The 22,468-nt window shown below is 44.4% G+C and overlaps 2 long non-coding RNA genes across 2 annotated transcripts; both read left to right on the top strand.

The window, feature by feature from the left end:
- Positions 1-5,704: 5,704 nt before the first annotated feature.
- Positions 5,705-10,461, top strand: LOC310842699. The gene is made up of 2 exons (XR_014563307.1): positions 5,705-5,851; positions 10,302-10,461. It is a non-coding gene; the product is annotated as an uncharacterized lncRNA (long non-coding RNA).
- Positions 10,462-19,121: 8,660 nt separating this feature from the next.
- Positions 19,122-22,234, top strand: LOC310844101. Its single transcript, XR_014563929.1, has 2 exons — positions 19,122-19,261; positions 19,347-22,234. It is a non-coding gene; the product is annotated as an uncharacterized lncRNA (long non-coding RNA).
- The last annotated feature ends 234 nt before the right edge of the window (positions 22,235-22,468 follow it).

Raw genomic sequence — 22,468 nt, 5'->3', positions numbered from 1 at the left:
GCCCATATGACATTGCAACTCTATGTCCCTAATGCGTTGAAGCACTTGACTTTTGGCTCTCTCATATCCTGCCGCTATCAAGATCTGCGGGGAGAATCCCAAGCTTCTTATCTTTTCAAACAGGGAAGCTTTCCAGGTAGAATGAAAGGTGTCTAAGAGTGTTAAAGGAGCCAAACCGGCCGGGGGAAAAATAAGTTTTAACCAATAGTGTATCTTTAAAATCCACAACCGCGCGTTAACGGGTGGTTGTCCAACTTCTAAGCAGACAGCTATATTAGATACACAGGGGGGAATCCCCAATAGACACCGATAGAATTTTGTTTGAAATGCCTCCATAGGCGCAAAATTTTTAAAACTGCAAACCTGGGATCCATAAGTGAGTTGGAGTATTTTTGCAGCAAAAACCTGGGAGGCTGCCGGAACGTATTTACCCCCTTTCCCGTGAAAAAATCTTGTAAGGGCTTTACTGGCCCTTCCTGTGTTGGCAATGGCGTTTTTCATCTGTTGGTGCCACGAGACCCTTTCCTGAAAAGTTATTCCCAGGTATTTGAAAGTTGCTACCTGGTCAATAGGTTGACCGTTTATTCTCCATTTGTGTTTCCTTCTTTTTTTTGAAAACACCATAATTTTAGATTTGCTGTAATTTATTGATAGTTGTTCCTCTTGACAATAGTCAGCAAGTGATCTCAAAAGCTTCCTCAAGCCAACGCAGGAAAATGAGAGTAGGACTGCGTCGTCTGCATACAGAAGCACCGGGAGGGGCAAACCTGCCAGTTTGGGAGGGTGGGCATTTTCTTTCGCCATATTAACTGCTAGAGAGTTGATGTAGAAATTAAATAGCGTTGGCACGAGGACACATCCTTGTTTAACCCCATAGTGCGTTTGAATTTCTTTAGTTAGATGGCCTGACCGATCACATCTTACCCTCACCCTGGTGTTTTTGTATAGACCACGAATAAGGCGTAATAAGCGTTTATCTATGTTTGTAGCGCCAAGCTTTTCCCAGAGTCTATCCCTTGGTATTAGATCAAAAGCCGATTTAAAATCGACAAAAGCTGCATATAAAGACCCCCCTTTTCTAGAGTATTTATCTGCCAGGTGTTGAAGGATAAGAGCCTGGTCTATAGTTGAACGCTTTGCTCTAAAGCCAGCTTGAGCTTCTGATAGAATATGCTCTCTTTCCATCCACTCCACTAATTTATCACATAAATGAGCAGCGTACAGTTTACTAATAATACTTAATAGACTGATTGGTCTATAGTTAGCTGGCTCAGTTCTGTTTCCTTTCTTGAATATTGGAATGATGATGGCTAAACCTCAGTCCTCGGGGATAATAGCCGCTTGATTTATACTAGTGAACAAGGCGGCTAGCACAGGGGCCCACCATTCAACATTTGCCTTAAGAATTTCTGGTGGGATATTATCAGCACCCGGGGCTTTCCCTGATTTAAGAGATTGAATAAGGCCAGTAATTTCTTCTGTGGTCACAGGGGGCCATTCCTTGCCAAATTCACTTGAAGCAGGAAGCAGAGCTGGGACCAGTTGATTTGATGAATATAATGAGAGGAAGTAGTCCTCCCATGCTCCAGCGGGTATAGAGTATTCGATTTCAATTGGGGAGTCTCTCCAGCTTTTTGCAATTGTTTTCCAAAATGTGGCAGAATCTTTCCTTCGGGAGGCCTCCACTAGGCACTGCCATTCCTCCCTTTGTGCCTGGAGCTTTTTCTTGTTAATCAAAGCTTTATAACTGCGTTTTAACTCAAACCAGTCTAATGGAAGCGAAGGTAAGTTCGCTGCTCTATAGTTCCTGTACTTATCCAGCAGGAGGCGTTTCATAACCATGCATTCTTGGTCGAACCAAGGTTTGGATTTATTAGAGTGTAGAGATTGCCGTGGCATTTTTTTGTTGGTCAGATAAGGTCGTAGGGACGAAATCAGTTCCCGGAACATGTCTAATCTAGCCTCAGGAGTTGAGGAATTAACGAGGTTCTCCTTTCTAGCAAGAAAAGTATCTGAGTGAAGTCTTTCCGATATTTCATCACTCAATTTGCTGGACCATTTGATACGTGAGTATCTTAGCTCCACGTTTTCGAAACATGGGGCTACAAGTTTATCAGAGCAAAGTAAATCTTTTCTTACATCCAGTATTAAACAGAGCGGTAGATGGTCGCTGTCAACCCTCTCCACCACTTTACATTCCCGTGCTCTGCTCAAAAGGTTAGATGACACCAGGACGTAATCGATAGTGGAGGCTCCCATGTTGGATATAAATGTAAATTCCCCACTGGGTTCTCTGTCGACACGACCATTTAATACAGTCATATCCAGATTGTTGGAAAAACGTAGAAGGCATAGGCCTGCGTAGTTGCAGCCCTTGTCTTTTGAGAGCCTTGGGGGAATAGAATGGGCTTCTTCAGAAATGGGAGGTACGTCATGGAAATGAGCATATAAAGCTTCGTCTGATTGGCCAATTCTGGCATTTAAATCCCCAGCCAGCAGCACTGCCGCTGCAGGAGTTTGATTCATTAGCTCATCGACATACGATTCTAGCCTATGCCAGATATTTTTGATAAGCTGCTTGCCTCTTTGGGGAGGGGCATATATATTAATCAATAGAAGTGTGCAATATCTGCATTTCATTAATAATGCCATGGCCACACTGCTCAGAGGCTCCAGCTCGACGAAAGATGCTCTCAACCTTGTGGATATTAGAATGCCTAGCCCTCCCTTAACTCGTCCCCCTTTGTTGCTTGGTGAACCTGCGAGCGAAAATGAGGCAAAACCATTTACATCTAAGTCCCCTGTTAGCCATGTCTCTTGCAGGAAGACTATATCATGATCTTGAATAAAATTGACAAATGATTGGTCAGTCGCCTTGTTGAGCCAACCAGCAATGTTCCATGATAAAAATTTAAGATTGGCTTTATCACAGTCGAGTCTTTGTCAATTATTAGCTAACGTACTTTTAGGGTTTGTCGCTCTATGTATTGGTTGCCTATTGTCTTTGTATGGCGGGCTATCCAGCCGCTCTATGATTTCAGTAGGTGGATGCAAAGTGCTCCCGTTTGTGAACACCGGATCTTTATTATGCATAAATTCCTTCTGTGGATATTCTGTTGCGGCCTGATTTTGGCCCAGTTCTGTTTCATCTAGGTATCTCATTTTGTCCCATACGTCTGGTGGGGTCACCTTAGGGATATTTCTCCTTCGGGGGGGGGGGTGATGGAGTGCTCTCCTTGAAGGGTGGCACATTCTCTCTTGGTGGAAAGTTAATCTCCGCTTTAATCTGAAGGTTACGTGTTGTGGTCTTTTTTTGGTCCCCCTTAATAACCTCGTTGCCTGGAGCTCTCTCGGCCAGCTTATCTCTTAGCTTGTCTAGTCTTCCCAAGATGTCAGTTTGTATTAATGGTGGGAACATCCAGAATTGGTCAATTAGGATATTTTCTTCCATAGTAAAGAAATCCTCACCTTTGTTCACAAGGCATTGCAGGTTCTGTTTGTCAGGCCAGAATTTTGAGAGTTGTTTCCCCTTTCTAAGATTTGCCTGCTTAGTTTTCAAAAGGGGGCTCAAAGGAGCCTTATTTTCAAAGAGCCTAAGTATTGTTATCCGTGCTTTTAAGAAGGCAGGTCTTGACCTAAAAATAAAGTTGGCCAGGTTCTGATCCCTAAAAGTGGTCAGTGCTCTCACTGAGTGACCATCATAATGTAGATATTCCACCGAGGTGATGTCATTAAAATTAAACATTCCTGGCAGTATGTCATTTAGGCTAGATACAAAGTTCGTTATTCGCTGTTTCCCTGTAAGGAAGCCCTTAGGCTTTGGGAAGTTCGTGAATACCAATTTTTGGGGATTTAGGATCAAATTCCAATCTCTTTCCTGTCTGGAAGCTTGCCAGGTCTGAAGGGGGGTATCATCTCTACTAAGCGCTTCCTCTTCCCCGCTGTTCAATTTGCTAAGTATTTTATTGCCTTCATAGGGCCATCTTACCCATAGGCGCTAGGGGTGCAGGGCACCCAGGCGCCAGGCTCTCAGGGGCACCAGGCCAAGAGTCTGGGGCCGGGATTTGGAGTCCAGGGATTGGGAAGAGCGAATAGCCGCTGCCAAGCAGAGAAGAGTCTTTCGGAGTGCCACAGCTCTTCTGCTGCGAGCAAGTAAAGCGTTGAGGCAGCCAGTCAGCTCCACCCTCCTGCATGCCTGGGATTGGTGGACCGTCGAGAGGCCCACCCAGTGCATGCTGCTCACACAAGTCACCCGGCTTTGCTCAGTCGCCACCGCCACCTCCTCGGGCTCAACTGTTGTTGCGCTGGGCTCTGCTTGCCCACCCCCCAGGCGCCCAGCCGCCCAGTTGCTCTGCTGCCACTGCCACCGCCTCCCCCCACAAGCCCTTCGGGAGGTGGTGGCAATCAAAGTGAGGAGCTTTGGCTGCTCCAGTCACACCCCACCTGCCACCCCCATCTTCCATCACTGGCCTGCCTCTCTGCCTCTGCCAGCCAATGATGTGGCACACGTCTGGCCATGCAGGCTCACACTGTACCCACCCGACCTCCCAGCCTGGCTGCACAGCTGCCACTGAGGGACAGCGGGCAGGTGGGTGATGCTGGGGTCCTACAGATTCCTGAAATATGGCAACCCTATCAAATATGTCAAGGGTCATCAGTTGGAAGATGGAGCAAGCTTGCTTTCTCCTGCTCTGGAGCGTAAGACTTGAACCAAAGGCTTCAAGTTACAAGCAGATTCTGACTAAACATCAGGAAGAACTTTCTGACAGTAAGAGCTGTTCAACCATGGCAGGTAAAAAAAAGGTAAAGGTAAAGGACCCCTGGACGGTTGAGTCCAGTCAAAGGTGACTATGGGGTGCAGTGTTCATCTCGCTTCAGGCTGACAGAGCCGGTGTTTGTCCACAGACAGCTTTCCAGGTCATGTGGCCAGCATGATTAAACTGCTTCTGGTGCAACCAACACTGTGACAGAAGTCAGAGTGCATGAAAACACTGTTTACCTTCCTGCTGCAGTGGTACCTATTTATCTACATACTTGCTCATACTTGATTTTGAACTGCTAGAATGGCAGAAGCTGGGACCCAGCAATGCCGTGTGGATTTGAGCCATTGACCTTCTGACTGGCAAACCCAAGAGGCTCAGTGGTTTAGACCACAGCAGAGGTTGGGTGGCCATTTGTCACGGATGCTTTAGCTAAGATTCCAGCATTGCAGGGGGTGGATTACATGACCCTTGAGGTCCCTTCCTACTCTATAATTCTACAATTCTATGCCATGCAAAACGTTAAGGAGATATTTTAAAAGAAAGTTGCTTACACAGCAGAAGTTTTCATTTTCTCATTTATTTTTAGTAAAGCATTTGCATGCAGCTAGGTTTATTGCTTTTAAGAGCTGTTCTTTTCTGGCTGCATTGTCCTCATTTCAAGGTATGCGCTTAGGTTTTTTACAGTGAAAATCCTTTATACTCTCTTTCCAGTGTCATCAGAAAGGATTTGCATTTCAAGTAAAATAAACCTCCGGCACATGTGGAATTCTAGATTGTTTCTGCGCAGATGTTTAACAATAAAATCACACAAAAGAGATGCAATGTAATAAAAAAAAGGTTTCAATACAACACACACTGTTGGCAGAGTCAAATATGAGAGTTTTGCATCTTTAGTACTGAACTTTTTCCATACATAGAATTATACTTCTCTTTTCAGCCAATCGGCAGGCAGGCTTGGATCCACTTCCCAGCTGGCTAGGTGAGTGTTATGCCTCCATGCCAGCTGGGCTGCCCCAGAAACTAGAGGCAGCATTAGATCATGGTGGGAGAGGCAGTGCCAGCCCACAATGCCAGAGAGCCAGGTAAAGGTAAGCGGACTTCTCTTTTCAGGTGTAAATGGGGAGAATAATTGCTTTCAGGTACCCACCCAATACACAAGTTAACATTTGTAAAGCCAAGTTATCTGCAAAAGGTAGGAATGTCAGACTTTAAGCTTCACCCTTCCTACCATTGTCCGCATTCTTCTACCCACGCAGCATTTGTCCAAAAATTTCCTCAATCTGTCCCATTTATTCGCCCCCCTTCCAATTGGCTCTGCCTCCTGCTACTCCAAGCCAAGAGGGGCCAGACTTGGGGCTGCAGATGCAATCAACAAGAAGACTCACAAATATAAAAAATATACTTGTAATGCATTCTAACAAACAAACAGGCAAGGCAAATACAATGCAAAAAGGACAGAGAGCAATAGTACTACTGAAAAACCTGTGTGAGATCCATTTTAACCATTTCAGCAATGTCTCAATTAGTCTTGGAAGGTATTCTAAACCAACTTTTTTGAGGAATGTTTTCAAACAACTTCTTGTGTCTCAGTGACTGATAAGCAGTGCCGGATTTACGTATAAGCTAAACAAGCTATAGCTTTGGGCCCAAAAAAAATTAAAGGAAAAGAAACCTGGATGCACATTTCCAAAATATAAGATAAAAAAACAAATAAAATAAAACCTACATACAGCAACAGTGGTAAATGGCTTTAGTTACCTATTAGGTCCATAAATTACCACCTAGCATATATTCAACACAAAAAACAGTGACAATTTGTTGTTGCCAAAGGACAGCTGGACATATAAAGGGCCCCATTACCTTCAGGAGCTTAGGGCTTCATCAAACCTAAATCCAGCCCTGCTGATAAGATATCTTTTTTGCTGTGCAGTTTTCTTATTATTGGCAGGATTTTTTCTGAGACACAAACTGGATTTTTGATTTTGTCATCCATTTTTGAATTTGTCATCCATTCTTTCTTCCCAGGACTATACAAAAATGTTGTTTAGAATACTTTCCCCGTGACTTAGGGCAAACTGGGGCATACTTTTTTTAAAAAAGAAGAAGCTTAATAATGAAAATGAATCTGTAACTTGTTTTTCCATAGTAAAGGTAGAGGTAAAGGTAAAGGGACCCTTGACCATTAGGTCCAGTCGTGGCCGACTCTGTGGTTGCGGTGCTCATCTCGCTTTATTGGCTGAGGGAGCCGGCATACAGCTTCCGGGTCATGTGGCCAGCATGACTAAGCCACTTCTGGCGAACCAGAGCAGCGCACGGAAACGCCGGAGCGGTACCTATTTATCTACTTGCACTTTGACGTGGTTTCGAACTGCTAGGTTGGCAGGAGCAGGGACTGAGCAACAGGAGCTCACCCTGTTGTGGGGATTCAAACTGCCAACCTTCTGATCGGCAAGCCCTAGGCTCAGTGGTTTAGACCACAGAGCCACCCTGGTACCTGTTCCATAGTATTGGTGCTTACTTGTCCTGTTTATATTATTGTGTGTTTTCCTTTTCTATCTGTTTATTAGAGCACTTTACAAGTATAATTTGTTATTTGTGGGTCTGATTGTTGGTTAGTATGATACACAGGAACCCTCATTATACATTGTACTGCAAATTTCAGGATTGATAGATATACTTTCTTTCTAGGGTTTTTTGTGTTTTTTTACTAGAACCTTGAGATCTACCAATGAGCCTGGTACAAAAAACATATAGATAGAACAAGGTGCCTTTGAGCACAGGCTGAACCTAAACATTTGTGTTCAATATCAGAAATGCACTGGGTTCACTATCATTTCATACAAAACTCCAACCCTGAATATCCTTCACATCAGCGGCGTAATTTAGGCAGGAAAAGTCATTGTTGTAACTGTTGTTGCTTTTCACTGGGTTTTCATTGAATTTTTCAAAATATAACAAATGTAAATTGCTAAACCATTGGGAATCAAAAACTCTTATCAACTTACTGCAAATCACTCAGAGATCTACCAGGAGCTCCTGATCTGCTACCTTCTGCCCACCCTGGATGCATGGTCAGTTCAAGCCCTCACCAATTCACCTCAATACGCTCTTCTTTATCCATTTGCATTGTTATCAATGTGATCCTTGCTCCCATACAAGCCTATGTAGGCAAATAGTTAAGGAAGTGGATTGAGACTAGTTTTGTAATGCCATTACAGTACAATCGTGTCTTGGGCACATTTAACTTGCCTGATTTCAACAGTATACAGTTGAAGTCTGGCTGGTTAAAATCCTGCAAGTTAAATGCAGAGCCAACTTGAGGAGAGGGTCCTTTATGCACCAGATTTTCCCAGCATAAAATAACTTTGCTTCCCAAACAAGGGTCTCTCCCCTCGCTAGGAATCTGTTGCTCCCCTTGAGATCTTGTGGGAACTTAGGCAGCCCCACACGATCTCATGAGAGCATCCTGGAGCTTTTGGAGCTGATGCTCCAGATGTTCTGGAAGCCCGAGGATGCTCACACAGGGGTTCGGTTCCAAGTGTTTGAGTATATGCATTTTTGAGGAACCCTTGCAAGAGAACCCCTGCGTAAGACACAATAATACTGTACTTAAAGGGGTTTCTATGCCTCTATGAACCTGCTAGGGGTTTGAGATCAGCTACATAGGCCTTGCTTGTATGCACAAAGAAAATGAGCTCAGGGTGGCAGAGCCTTTTCTGTGGTGGCTCCATGGCTATGATAATAATTTCCCCAATATATATGATCCTACCTGGGATGATTTAGGTGGGTTCTAACAACATTTTTTGCTTTTAGTGAGAGAGTTAAATAAGCAGTAGCCTCCATATTTAGTCTTATGATTTGAAGTGTTGGTCTCTCAAGCTCAAAAAAAGAAAGAAAGTGGTATCACATCATTCAAAAAGATGCAGAAAAGGGCAACCAAAATAATGGTGGGGTTCAGGTACTTTTTTGTACACAGAAAAGCCAGCACTTTGGCGTCTGTTTTTACTTTAGACAGGATGGTGGAAGGGAAATGAGAGAGATTTTTAAATTACACACAGTGGACAAAGAAAGGCTAGAGAGACCACTTTCTTTGTCCCTCAGTTCATCGACAGATGATAGCTGACCAAAAAAGGTATTAATTCACACAACACATAATTCATAATATTTTTATTTGAAAGATGTTGTCTCAAAGGACAAATAAAATTTATTATTTTATGTGACAGAGCCAATGAGGATACTGGAAAAAAGAAAATGATCCATTGATTGTGAGAATTGTGGAATTTTGCAAAATAAAACAAGATTTGTTGGATTCTGCAAAAGGGGAATAATGTATTAATGGAGGAAGGTTGCAGAGTGCAGACCACCAGAGAGATGCTTTCATAGCCTGAAAGCAAATACACTCACAAAGACACCTTGGCCACCTCAAAGGTAAGGCAAGTGCAAACAGAACCATGCACTCTCACTGCTGTCAAGCAATGGCATAGGGCACAGTTGGGACCTGATTTCTGTGCCACTGACAATAGAGGGGGTGAACAAAGGTTTGTATTGCCCCTTTGCACCCAGCATGTATAACTAAGGAACCAGAAGAAATATAGGTGCTTTGGAGTCGTAGTCAAATGGGGTCTGAAACACAGGGGTATGGAGCTGATTCTTTGACACCACTCCGCATATGACTGCAGGCTAAGAAAGAAAGAACAGCACATGCACCTCAGGCTATGCTTTCACCAGACCCGCCCTTAACTGGCACCTCTGCAGCCACCACCATACATACAAGTATGAAAGAGCAGCATGCAAGTTTCCCTAAATACCTCTCAGATCTGCTTTGTTTTTGTGCTCATACCAGCGAATCTAGTCAATCATCCAGGCTTTGGAAGGCTCTAAAATAAATGCCCATTTTAAGTAGTTTAACTGATGTCCAAGTCAGGAAGAAGAGACCACTGGGAATACGAAGATGCTGTACACCAGGCACCCACATATTACAGGCTGTTCAAATAAAACTATTAGGAAGTATAAATCTCAGCGCCTAAGGACCAAGGAGCTTAACCTGCTTTTAAAACATTTAACAAGTGTCAGTACATAAAAGTTGCTCGCGAGCAAACAGAGACTAGCTGCAGGGCGTTTGGAATGTACCCTACTGCTTTTATTTGAAAGATTAATTGTCCTTTTACGATACATTGCTACCACTGCTATTTATGATCTGTGTTTCGCAATGAAAAACCCCAGGAGTTGCAGGAATAAGATGGATGCTGCATTATTAAAACCGAGCAGAAGCTTGGCCAGAGCACTTCCGCATGTGTCACTCAACGTGTGTGTGTGATCCTCTCGTTTTATGATTGCTTCCCGCTTGTGGTTCCGGCGTCTTATACTGCTGTCAGTCTGCTCCCTGAAGTACCGCAGTGGCACAAATCCCTTTCCAACGCCTGGCAGTTGTGCCAACAGAGCAGTCTGAGCACCACAGCATGATGTGCCCAGTATAATTAGAAGCTGTTTATATATAGCTTAAGTTGTTGGTTTTAGAGCCATGTTTTTATCTTTAAGTGGCATAGCTGTGATCTGCAAAGAGGAGCCTCAGATACTGTACAGATGGTTATCGGGTACAAATCTTCTCCATCACCTTATGCCATCCCGCACACTCCAATAATTTAAGGGAAGCCTCATGGAGTCACTGAAAGCTAATAAACACTTCTTCCTTCCTCTAGATTTATTTGTTTACACTATTTTAAATTACTTTAGATCATAAAGAATAACCCTCCATCCTACGTGCAATGACCTTTCTGAATGAGCCTCGACATAAAGAGCACCGACTGCAGCATTTCAAATCTTTATGACAGTGTCTGGCTGTTCTTTCAACAGCTTGCTGGCTTCCTAATGATCCTCTTTCAGCTTTATTTCTTCAAATCCATTTATTTTCCTGCCTGTGCTATCTACCAAGGACATGTATGTTTAGAGCAAAATGTTCTCTTTTTTCAAACTCTTGAATAAAGATTGAATAAAGGCTAGGATTTTAAAATTACCTTTTAAATTAACACAGGCAGAGTACTTTGACAGTGGAAAAAAGTTTAGCATCATGAGCCTTGAATTAGAGGATGCCTCAAAGCAGAAGACAATTCTGCAGAGCACTACTGTGATTCATGATATACTGTACAGTACTCTTCTGTCCCATCAAAGTGTGCTTGATGAAGAAGAGAGCTTGGTTGCAAAGAAAGTGCTTGTTATATTGATAAAACAAAGACTATAAATAACCAAGAGTCCCATGCCTGCTTAAAAATTGTGGACTATAGCTCTATCTCTCTCACACACATCTTGGATCCTAAGTTAGTTAAGGAAGGTTGGGGAAGAAAACCTTCCCATCTCCTCTTTCCCCAGCGGCCTTCATAACCTCTCCAGGGTGCAGGATCCCTTCCTAGAAATGGGGGGGGGGGGCTGATGGAGCACATGAGGTGATTGAGGGGGCAGAATTGCCCCAAATTAGATTGACTTCCACCATTGGGTTGTTTTTGCCCCCTCTCAGAAGCCTCCTGTGCCCCATCCAGTAAGTAGGGACCCCTCCTATTTGCCAAGAGGCTTTTGGGGGGCACAGTGGTGGGGAGAGCTGGGAACTTCTCCTTCCGTGAACCTCCTTAAGTTAAAATATCTTCAGGTCCAATCCACGCAGAGAACAGAAAGAAGGAAGGAGAGTGTTTTTTATAAAGCGAGCCCAAATGTCAAGTAACACAAGAGACAGCAGGAGATGTGTCACATACTGGATAGAGCACACATAAATCCAGAATTAAAAGGGAGAGTCAAAGATGAAGTTGTCAATTTCAAATTCATTTGCAAATTTCATGCTATTACACTTGGACTCAGAGAGGGTTGGAAACATTTTTCTCTCTTTGGAAAGTAGCTGTTCACAATAGCATTTCTTCTCACATCCAGTGTAAAGAGCTGTGTTTATGAGCTCTTGATGACTTTGTGCTAGTAGCTACTAAACACACCCCACCTGTTTGGGTGGAGGCCGAAGGAAGCTGTTTGCAGCTCATTGCAGCCTGAGAGGACACAAGCATCCACGGTCTGCAGCTGGCTGGCAAGACCTGGCCTTGGGAACTTCACAGTTATGTTGTTGCACTTGAAGAGTTTACTGACAGAATTTACAACAACCAGTCTAAGCACCTTTCCACTGTCTGTGAAGTTATGTAAAACTGTGAAGTTACAGCTGTCCTCTGCATTATTCTGTTTTGGACCTGTCTGAAACTGGGTAGCCACCCATCTCTATCCATACCAACTTTCTCATCTGATCAAGATTCAAAGCTTGCTATGTCACATGTTCACCTATTCCACAATAAATATGTTGGTTATTAAAGTGCTGTGGGTTTCTAGGGTGCCCTGCCCCACCCCATGCCACCCCAGGGTTTGCAATGGTTATTCACTGTTTTCCAGATCTGTGCCTGCAATTTAGTTGCTCTTATTTTGGTCTGACTTCTGGTCCCAAACATATTCAGCCAAATTCAAAAGTGAACTATACACAAATTGGCCACTTGCAGAGATTGTCATGAGAGTATGCTACCACTGCCACACATTTTAAAAAATTGATTGTGTTGATAACGATGATATCAGCAATGATGATTGTGGTGGTGGTGATGCTAAGGATGCTAGTGGTCGACTTTGAAGCACCCAGAAACACAAAAGGGTAGGCAGTGCAAGAAGAGATGCCCATGCTAAAATACCCAAGTTGATTAGAAAAGGCAAGTGAAGATTAGATAGATGATAGATAGATAGAAGATAGATAGATGATGATAGATAGATGATAGATAGATAGATAGATGATAGATAGATAGATAGATGTAGATAGATAGATAGATAGATAGATATAGATAGATAGATAGATAGATAGATGATAGATATAGATAGATAGATAGATAGATAGATAGATAGATAGATAGATAGAGATAGATAGATAGATAGATAGATAGATAGATAGATAGATAGATGATAGATGATAGATAGATGATAGATAGATGATAGATAGATAGATGATAGATGATAGATAGATGATAGATAGATACATAGATATAGATAGATGATAGATAGATAGATAGATAGATAGATAGATAGATAGATAGATATAGATAGATAGATAGATATAGATGATAGATAGATAGATAGATAGATAGATAGATAGATAGATATAGATAGATAGATAGATAGATAGATAGATAGATGATAGATAGATGATAGATAGATAGATAGATGATAGATAGATAGATGATAGATAGATAGATATAGATAGATAGATAGATGATAGATAGATAGATAGATGATAGATGGATAGATAGATGATAGATAGATGATAGATAGATAGATAGATAGATAGATAGATAGATAGATGATAGATAGATAGATAGATAGATAGATAGATAGATAGATAGATGATAGATAGATAGATAAATAAATAGATAGATAGAACTGGATTGCAGGAATAACCGTAGACAATGAGTTTCAAAGACAAAGCTGTCAAAGAGAATGGAAGGAGGTGTGTGGAAACAAATGAATTCTTTGGTCTAAGGGACTAGTGCCTGAGGAACACAGAATTTCAGCAAGCATCTGATATGAAGAGAGATGAATCCCAAGGCAAGAGCAGCCAGCTTGACAGTCTGAAGAAGCAGCCTCACAGAACTTGTTAGAGGGTTGCTGAGTGCCAAGATTAGGCAAAATGTGCGGCAATTCTGCCATCACCAGAACTTTCTTGCTGTCAGTTCCTAGCAAAATGTTTCCCAAGCCAATTGCAGGTACAGCGTCACATCACAGAAGACAATTGTATCATGTAGAGATGTCATTCATATTTCTTTCGATGCCTCAGGATAAGCCTGACCAGGCCTAGACTTAGCAGTGCTTTATAATGAAATCCATGCTTGTAGGAGTTAATATGAATCTGCAGTATGTATTCAGCAGTTGTTCAGTAGAAAACATTAGAGGCAGCGAGAGATTTTACTTTCTTGGGCTGCATGATAACTGCAGATGGTGACAGCAGCCACGAAATTAAAAGATGCCTGCTTCTTGGGAGAAAAGCAATGACAAACCTAGACAGCATCTTAAAAAGCAGAGACATCACCTTGCCAACAAAGGTCCGTATCGTTAAAGCTCTGGTTTTCCCAGTAGTGATGTATGGAAGTGAGAGCTGGACCATAAAGAAGGCTGATCGCCGAAGAATTGATGCTTTGGAATTATGGTGCTGGAGGAGACTCTTGAGAGTCCTGTGGTCTGCAAGAAGATCAAACCTATCCATTCTTAAGGAAATCAGCTCTGAGTGGTCACTGGATCATGAAACTGAGGCTCCAATACTTTGGCCACCTCATGAGAAGAGAAGACTCCCTGGAAAAGACCCTGATGTTGGGAAAGATTGAGGGCACAAGGAGAAGGGGACGACAGAGGACGAGATGGTTGGACAGTGTTCTCAAAGCTACCAGCATGAGTTTGACTAAACTGTGGGAGGCAGTGGAAGACAGAAGTGCCTGGCATGCTCTGGTCCATGGGGTCACGAAGAGTCGGACACGACTAAACAACAACAACATATAAGAGGGAGTCAGAGAGCTAGAGGGGCTCTGCCCAGCTCAGACCCTGACACCCAGGTGAGAAACCGAGATACAAGACCTAGCGCTGACAGAAATGCTGCACCCTGGCTGAGAGGGACCCTGTGGTCCATAGAGTCTGAACAACTGAAGGGATCTAAGCAGTGGGGTCTTGCTTGATGGCTTAATTAAGCTTAATAGCCAAGAATAAGGGTAAATGTGCTGTTTCATGCCTTGCGCTTTCTAGAGGCCAGGTCTAGGCAGTGGGCTTCCTGCAGACCAGCTTTGCCTGGCATCCCATGAGGTGGAATGAGGACACTCCAGCTGAAGTGCTTAGCTTTACCCTATTAGTCTTTACACTTCTTGCTGTACTAATATGCATGAATAGCTGCAAATGGTAACCAGACTAAGCTGATTAGGCTTTATGCAGACTTACTGTGCAATTTATGCTTTAATATGCTGTTTGTAGGTTAGTTCTGCGTGTTGTGCTCAGATGCAGACTAGCTATGTGCACTGTACTATATGCTGAGCCTTGCTGAGCATGAATGAAGTGTGCAGTCTTCACCCCAAAGGGTGCTGATGGTCACCACATCCCAAAGAACAGCTGCCCACTGGCAGAACTGGAGATGTCAAACTGAAATCACTCTGAATAATTCTTTTGCAATGTTCTTCCATAAGAAGAAGCATGGAAATGGCTGCTAAACACATATAGGACCTGCAAGGAAAACCACAGCCCCTTTTCATTTCATCCCAACAGTGTTTGCAGTGCATGTGTGGGCACATGCTGTGTGCTCGGTTAGTGCTGTACAAACACTGAGGGGTCTAGTTTAGCAATGCTGTGTGTACGCTGCCCTTGAATGCAAACAAACAGGTAAATAAAACATAACAAGCAACTACCGAGAAAAGCATGTTTAAAAATTAAAGACAACAAAAAGCCAGCATCAGGAATGAAGAGCTTAGAGAAAACTGCATGAAAATTACTCAGTCAAAAGCCCTGGTGAGGGTCAAAGGAACACATACAGACAGAGGTCAGTTTGGGAGACAGCCACACTTGAAGATGCTTTCAGAGCCATTTTAAAAAAGCACTCTGCAGCACTTTGTACGTGGAAGGTTGCAGGTTCAATCCCTGACATCTCCAGTTGAAAAAATCATTTTGGGTAGCATAGCTGGGGCAAATCTCTGTTAGAGACCTTCAAGATTCACTGTCAGTCACAATAGCCACTACTGAGCTAGACAGATTGTTGACTCTTTATGAGGCAGATTCATATATTCACATTTGAGGGCAATGTGTACATGATGATAGTACCGCACTTGGAATGCGCACATGCCAACTAATTAAGAAAATCCAGATCAGCCACAGCTCATAAGCTGGAATGGTGATCATAGAACTGTAGAGTTGGAAGGGATCATGAGAATCTAGTCCAACTCCCTGCAGAAATGCAGGAATCTTTCACCTAATGTGGGACTCTAACCCACAACCCTAAGATAAAGAGTCTCATGCTCTACCAACTGAGCTATCTCTCAGGCGTTGTATTGCGTGCCAAGGCACCCGAGTCACAAAGTTCCCAGGAGAACAATAAAACACACAAACACGAAGTATTTTGGTTTATGGGTTCAAATAGGCCACAACTTTATTGGTTACAGATGTGAGTGGTTTGGCTTAGGCACTGGGGTGAAGCCAGGCTATATCTTGACTACTGCAGGGAGTCTACTTAAGAGTAAACCACCCTATGACTTACATCAAATAGGGGCACCCCAAGGGCTTCCTGTAGGGGCTGTGACATGACCCTAGTCCACGCCCAGGCTTTGGACAGGATTCACACCCAGGATCCCTTTAACAGGATACCCTTACTAAGGAGGGGCAGGAGGAGGCTATAACCTCCCTTCCATCCAAACAAAGGCTTACCCAATGCCTAACCACCACTCGAGCCCAAACAGCTCACCCCAACAATGATGCAGCTGGCATGACACAGGGGAGAGGCGGAAACCCTCCGCCCCCAAAGCCTGTTGTGACCCAGCTGCCTGGCCGCAACGCCGCCCACCAGGAAAAGGAGAGCAGACTTAGGGAGCTCAGTGTTTTGCCACTGCATGCATACCAAACATTTTACTACTGTATTACAGTCTTGCTAAGTGTACATATCAAGGCATTGATAATATTATGTACTTGAAGCACCTCCAGGCGTTTGCCTAGAATTTACACAAAGGTTAGTTCTTGACAGAGCATAGGAAATAAACTGGGATGAACTGGACCTTTTAATAATGTTCTCCCCGGGTCTACAAATGTATATCTGTTAAATAATGACTGGAAAAATCCATAGAGAAGAGGTGGATCAATTAAGGATTTCTTGCAAACTCACAGAGATTTATTTTTTTTTTCACATATTCATCATTTGTTGGTTGTAGCATCAAGCAATGAGTTGAATTGAATAAGCAATCACACATAAGGTCCCATTGTCTCAAACAATTATTATTGAAGGAAAGAGTTCATACAGTCCACTAAATCAAAGAATGTTTATTTATATCTCACAGTGACCTGATGATTGCCCAGTGTCAGGTGCAAACCACCAAGGTTCAGCCTTGGGGCTATAATCCATGTCTAACCCCATGGAATCATAAATGCTAAACAATCTAATGGAACACAAACAACCTACATTCTCTAGGTCAGAGGTGGGGAACCCTTGGAGTGACAGATGTTGCTGGACTTCAACTCCCATCAGCCCCAGTCAGCATGGCCAATGATTAGGGATGTTGGGCGTTGTAGTCCAGCAACATCTGGAGAGTCGCAGGTTCCCTCTCCCTGCTCTAAACGGGCTAAGAAAGAGAACTGAAAAGAGGAAACAGGATTCAGAGACACGGGGACTTCCCAACCTCATCCAACCCAACCTCCAGCATTCTGGATCAAGGATTTGGGTTGTTCTGTAAATGAGAACCAGCAGTTGTATAGCGTGTTCTCATTAAAAGAGAGCACGTGTTGCGGATGGGGCCAGACAAAACACCCACGGTTGCCGGCCAGGCTGATTCAAGGGGCTTGGATCAGATTGGAGGCTGGTGTTACTGGGGTAAATTTGATGTTGCCAATTTAGGGGTGGGATCAGTGGTTATTTAAGCAAGGTCCACAGCATGTTCCTTTCTCTTTCGCTGTGGACACCGGATCGCATGGAGCACTTGGACTGTCTGGAGGACAGTGATGCAATCTTCTCATTGTCTGGTTACATTTCTTTATTTCCCCCTTCTTTTAATCCCTTAAATAATTCAATTCCCCTTTTTTCCTGTTCGATTTCCCACCCCACCCTTTACCCTGCCCTGTGGGGAGATTCTCCCTGTATCTGGCTTGCCTTTCTTTCGCAAAAAGGTTTCCCCCATTTCTCCTGTTGTAAATTGTGGGGCTAGTCAGGGCTGTTCCCAGCTTAGCTGGAATCACTTTCGTTTATAGCACCCCCGAAGGTTGGATTTATTTGAGTGTGTGCAGCGCTGTTGGCCAAATTTTAATCTAGCCTTAGGCGGGAGCACTATTTGAGTTCCTTTAATATTGCTATGAAACTAAGATTCTCAAGAGCAGAGGCAGGGAGGCCTATTCGGCCTGCACATAACTTCCAAGCCTAAGTCTGCTACAGTTAGCAGTTAATTGTTACGTTTCTGACCTCTCTATAAGAATGTACCTGCTTGCAGGCTCAGTTGCTGCTAAGGTGTATCTGAGGCAGACAAAGGGCGGCAGAGGCTCTCTGTGCCTCCAATGACTATGAGCACTCTGTATATGCTCTTGAACTATGTTGTTTCTGAACAAGTTTTATTTTCTTTAAGTTTGTTTTGCCCTGATAGTGGCGACTGCCATTTTAAAGATGAGCCATTGTGGCTTAGTGGCTAAGGTGTAGGACTAGGACCTGGGAGACAGGGTTTATATCCCCCTCTTAGCCATTGTTATAACAAAACAAAACTAAATGCTCCTTTTGGGCTATTCTGTTGCTGGATAGTTCTGCCCATTTGTGATAAAGGAACTTTGGGTTTCTTGAGGGGGTGCTTCCCTCTAAAAGGGCAAGCAGGGGTACCTGGACAAGCTGTGGGCTACCTCAGCTCTCCTATTTCACTGGAAACATTTATGCCTGGCCTAGCAGGTGATCCTAGGGCTTTGCCCTAGAATTCGATGGTCTGGAAGCGTTTCCAGCCTGAATAGTGTCCCCATGTGGTCCATGAAGCATTGGTTTCACCGGTTCCTTACATTGTTTAGTTTTTGCGGTCTATGACAGGGCTTTTGCAGATGCCTCAAGAGCTTGCCTCTCCTGCAGGGGATGACTTGTGGATGCCTCAGGTGTCTTCTTCCAGAAGGAAGCATCTTTGAAGGCTGCAATCCAGGAGGAGGGCAAAGAGGAGCAGGGATGATGATTCAGACATCACCTTGGACCTCTACAGGGGTCAGGGTGAGGCTGTCCTGGGTCTTTAGGGATCATCCTGGATAGCTCAGCGTATGGTGCCGGTAATGCCTAGGTTGCGTGATTGGTCCCTATATGGGACAGCTGCATGCTCCCCCATGGCTCTACCTGGACACTTAGGTCCAGTGTCGAGGGCCTTTTGGTGGTTCCCTCACTGCGAGGGATGTAACAGGCGCCACGTTTGCAATATACAAGCGGGAGAAAGCACCTTTGTGTGCCCGCATTGCAGTTTGCTCTGTGCGTTGCAGGGCACAGCGCTGTACGGGCTGCATTTGCATTGCATTTCGTGAGAGATTTGCATTTGCATTGCACGGAGGGTGTGTGCATTGCACGGAGGGTGTAGTTGCATTGCACAGAGTGTGTTTTTTGCATTGCACAGCGTGTGCATTGCACAGAGTGTATAGTTGCATTGAATAGAGGGTGTGTGCAGTGCACGGAGTATGTAGTTGCATTGCACGGAGTGTGCAGTTGCACTGAACGGAGTGTGTAGTTGCATTGCATGGAGGGTAGTTGCATTGCATGGAGTGTGTAGTTGCATTGTATGGAGTGTGTAGTTGCATTGCAGAAAGTGTGTAGTTGCATTGCATGGAGGGTAGTTGCATTGCACGAAGTGCGTTTTTGCATTGCACGGAGTGCGTATTTGCATTGAACGGAGTGCGTAGTTGCATTGAACGGAGTGTGTAGTTGCATTGCATGGAGTGTGTAGTTGCATTGCATGGAGTGCGTAGTTGCATTGCACAAAGTGTGTAGTTGCACTGCATGGAGGGTAGTTGCATTGCATGGAGTGTGTTTTTGCATTGCACAGAGTGCGTTTTTGCATTGCACAGAGTGTGTAGTTGCATTGTAAGGAGTGTAGTTGCATTGCATGGAGTGTGTGTGCACTGCACGGAATGTGTTTTTGCATTGCACAGAGTGTGTGTCTGAAAAGGAAGCTGGCTCGGCGGCAGCTTTGTCGGGACTTTTTTAGGGGTTCTGGCCAGCGTCGGCCCTGTAAATTTACGTATTATGATGGCAGCACAAAATGCCCCCTGCCCAAGTGGGGGCTGGAAGCTGGCAAGCAATACCTCAAGACCTTTTGCCCATATTCCCATTTTATTTAGGGATCCAGATGGATATTGTTGCTAAAACATTCCACTTGCCTATGGAGAAGCTGTCTGCCTTGAAGGAAGTTATTTTGTAATACTTCCTCTGTAGCAAGCAATGCTTCATCAGATCCGATCTTGCTGGGTCACTTAATTAATCTTGCATGCAGAGTGGTTGCCCCAGGCCGCCCCTTCCCTTCCCACTAGGCCAGGCTGCCTGCAGCCTGAGGTCCCCTTACCTTTCTCATGCAATGGTTGCAATTCCTAAATGTTGAGGTCCCCTTGCCTTTCTCATGCAATGGGATCTCATGCAATGGTTGCAATTCCTAAATGTATGCAATAGTAGTTGGCCATGGCAGGATACTTGCACAGGGATTTTTCAGGTTCATGCTGATGCTGCTGGATCTTTGCCCTTTAGTTTTTTATTTCAGGGGCTGCTGGTGTGCAAAGCCATGGCCCCAAGCCCGGTATGGTGAAGCAATCATGTGACCTAACCTTTGAGTTTTCCCCAATGTAGTAGCAGTTCACATGTGGCCCGAGGAGTTCAGTGAACATCGGATCTGCTTTTGGTCTGATAACCAGGTAGTGGTGAGCGTCTTGGCAAAACAGTCCTCACGCTCCAGCAGAGTCTCCGCCCCTCCGCTCACGCTTTCGAGCTGCGCCACTTAAGGTTTAATATTGTGCTTTCTGCTCTCCTGATTACAGGATCCTCTAATGATGTCGCTGACACTCTATCCCATTTTCAGTTGGAGCGCTTCGGATCCTGGGCTCCAGACACTCAGCTACTGCCAGACTTTTCCAGACCACCTGTGGCATTTTGACAACAATTAGTAATTGCAGAGAGCAGCAGCTTCCATTTCCCCTTCTGCTTTTAGCTTTTATGGGAAGGCCTGGATGGATTTCTTAGCCTTAAGCTGGCAGTCCTCGGCCATTCAGATGAACTGGCCCCCATCCTCTGAGCAGATCCTGCAGTATTTGGTCCACCTGCTGCAGATTGGGCGTGCTGTTATAACTATCAGAATTCAGTCCGCTGCAATGTCTGTTACGCTGAAGCTTTATTTTTCAGAGACCCTTGTATAAAGTTTGTAATGCACAGGGCCTTGGAAGGTTGGAATAGGCTCCAACCTCATAGGACAGTGGGCAGGAAGTCGGTCAATTTTACCTATGCAGTATCTGCAACAAGTTAAAACTTGTCTGCTGGAAAAAGATCAAGGCGAGACTCCTTTCAGTATTTCATTGCATTTTGGTGCACTGAGGGTTGGGGAAATGGTTGTTGGAGCCAGCACAGGGCTGAGAGTCTGGAGGCTTATTGCTTCAGGACTTTTCCTTATCTGCTTTGGAGCTTGTCATTAGAGTTGGAAACTCTAAAACAGACTTAGTTAGTGGGCAGGAGTGCCACAATCAGGCTTCCCGTTAGGTGAGGAGGGCCCTTGCTCTTTTATGGATACCAGAAAAATTTGGTTTTTCATTCCCCTGGGGGCTGGCCCACTCCTAGTGCATGAAAATGGGTTCCCGTTAGCCAGGCATTAATGTGCTTACGTTGTGCACCAGTTATAACGGCCTGTGGCTTGCCTACCGCTGAACACGCCTCATTCCTTCCGAATAGGGCTGCTGCAAAGGCTGCACACTGGGGGCCTGTCAGTAGACAGGATTGTGAATATGGGTCATTGGAAGTCTGACGCTGACAAGGGTTATATCAGGAAGTGTCACAATGATGTCTGTGTTGATGCTTGTCTGTTATTTCCTTTTCTCATAGGAGCAGCTGTGCACATTTGGGCCACAGCATTGTACACTGGGCTGGCAAGCGCGCTGGCGAGTCTGGACTGGGGTGCCATCTCAGTCTTCCTGCCCATGTGAACATATACTGGATTTCCAGATGGGGAATGCTTTGGGAGGAGATCCTTCCTTTGGTGTGGTCGAGTGTGACCTGTGCAGGTCCTCCCGCAGTGCTGGTGGTACAGCTGGGCGAGAATGATTTGCCGTCTTCCTCCAGCATAAGTTTGCATTCCTGCATGCAAGAGTGCTTGGTTCAAGTTGATGGCAGCTCTCCCTGGACTCAAAATAATTTAAGGCATTGGTTCAAGGTGGTCTGGAGGGGGGGTTGGAGCACCTGTCCCCTCCAATGTGCAAAGATATTCCATTAAAGGAAACCAAGGATTTGCCATGCTTTTGTCAACCCCTTTCGAGGGGTAGGGTCACGTAAGAGTCCCTGGGAGCATTTGGGGTGAGCTTGAGTCTGATCCTGGTTCATTGCTCCCCCACGCTGTTACTTGTACTGACGATATGGTGGGGCCCAGTCGTCAGTGCTGCCCTGCTGAGGTCAGGTGCAGCTGGTCGGGAACCAATGCCTGGACAAACTACCACCGAGCAGGCCAGAAAGCATGTTAATATGGCGGTGGAAAATAAAATAAAATAAATATAGTAAATAAAATAAAATAAAATAACAAATAAAATAAAATAGGTCCTTGCTTTAGGTGGTTCTGTAATATTGCACCCTGCTATTTTCTTCAAGACTGTTCCCCTATTTAGGGCAGATGGGGGTGCATCTTTCCCCTATGGGGAACGACACCTGGCGGGATGCGATTGCCTTGGGATTCATTGCTCCCCCACAATGTTTGCTGGTACTGACGATATGGTGGGGCCCAGTCGTC

Source organism: Podarcis gaigeae (genome assembly GCF_964106915.1).
Source record: "Podarcis gaigeae genome assembly, chromosome: 4".
Classification (NCBI taxonomy): Eukaryota; Metazoa; Chordata; class Lepidosauria; order Squamata; family Lacertidae; genus Podarcis; species Podarcis gaigeae.
This window is presented reverse-complemented; position numbering and strand designations above follow the sequence as displayed.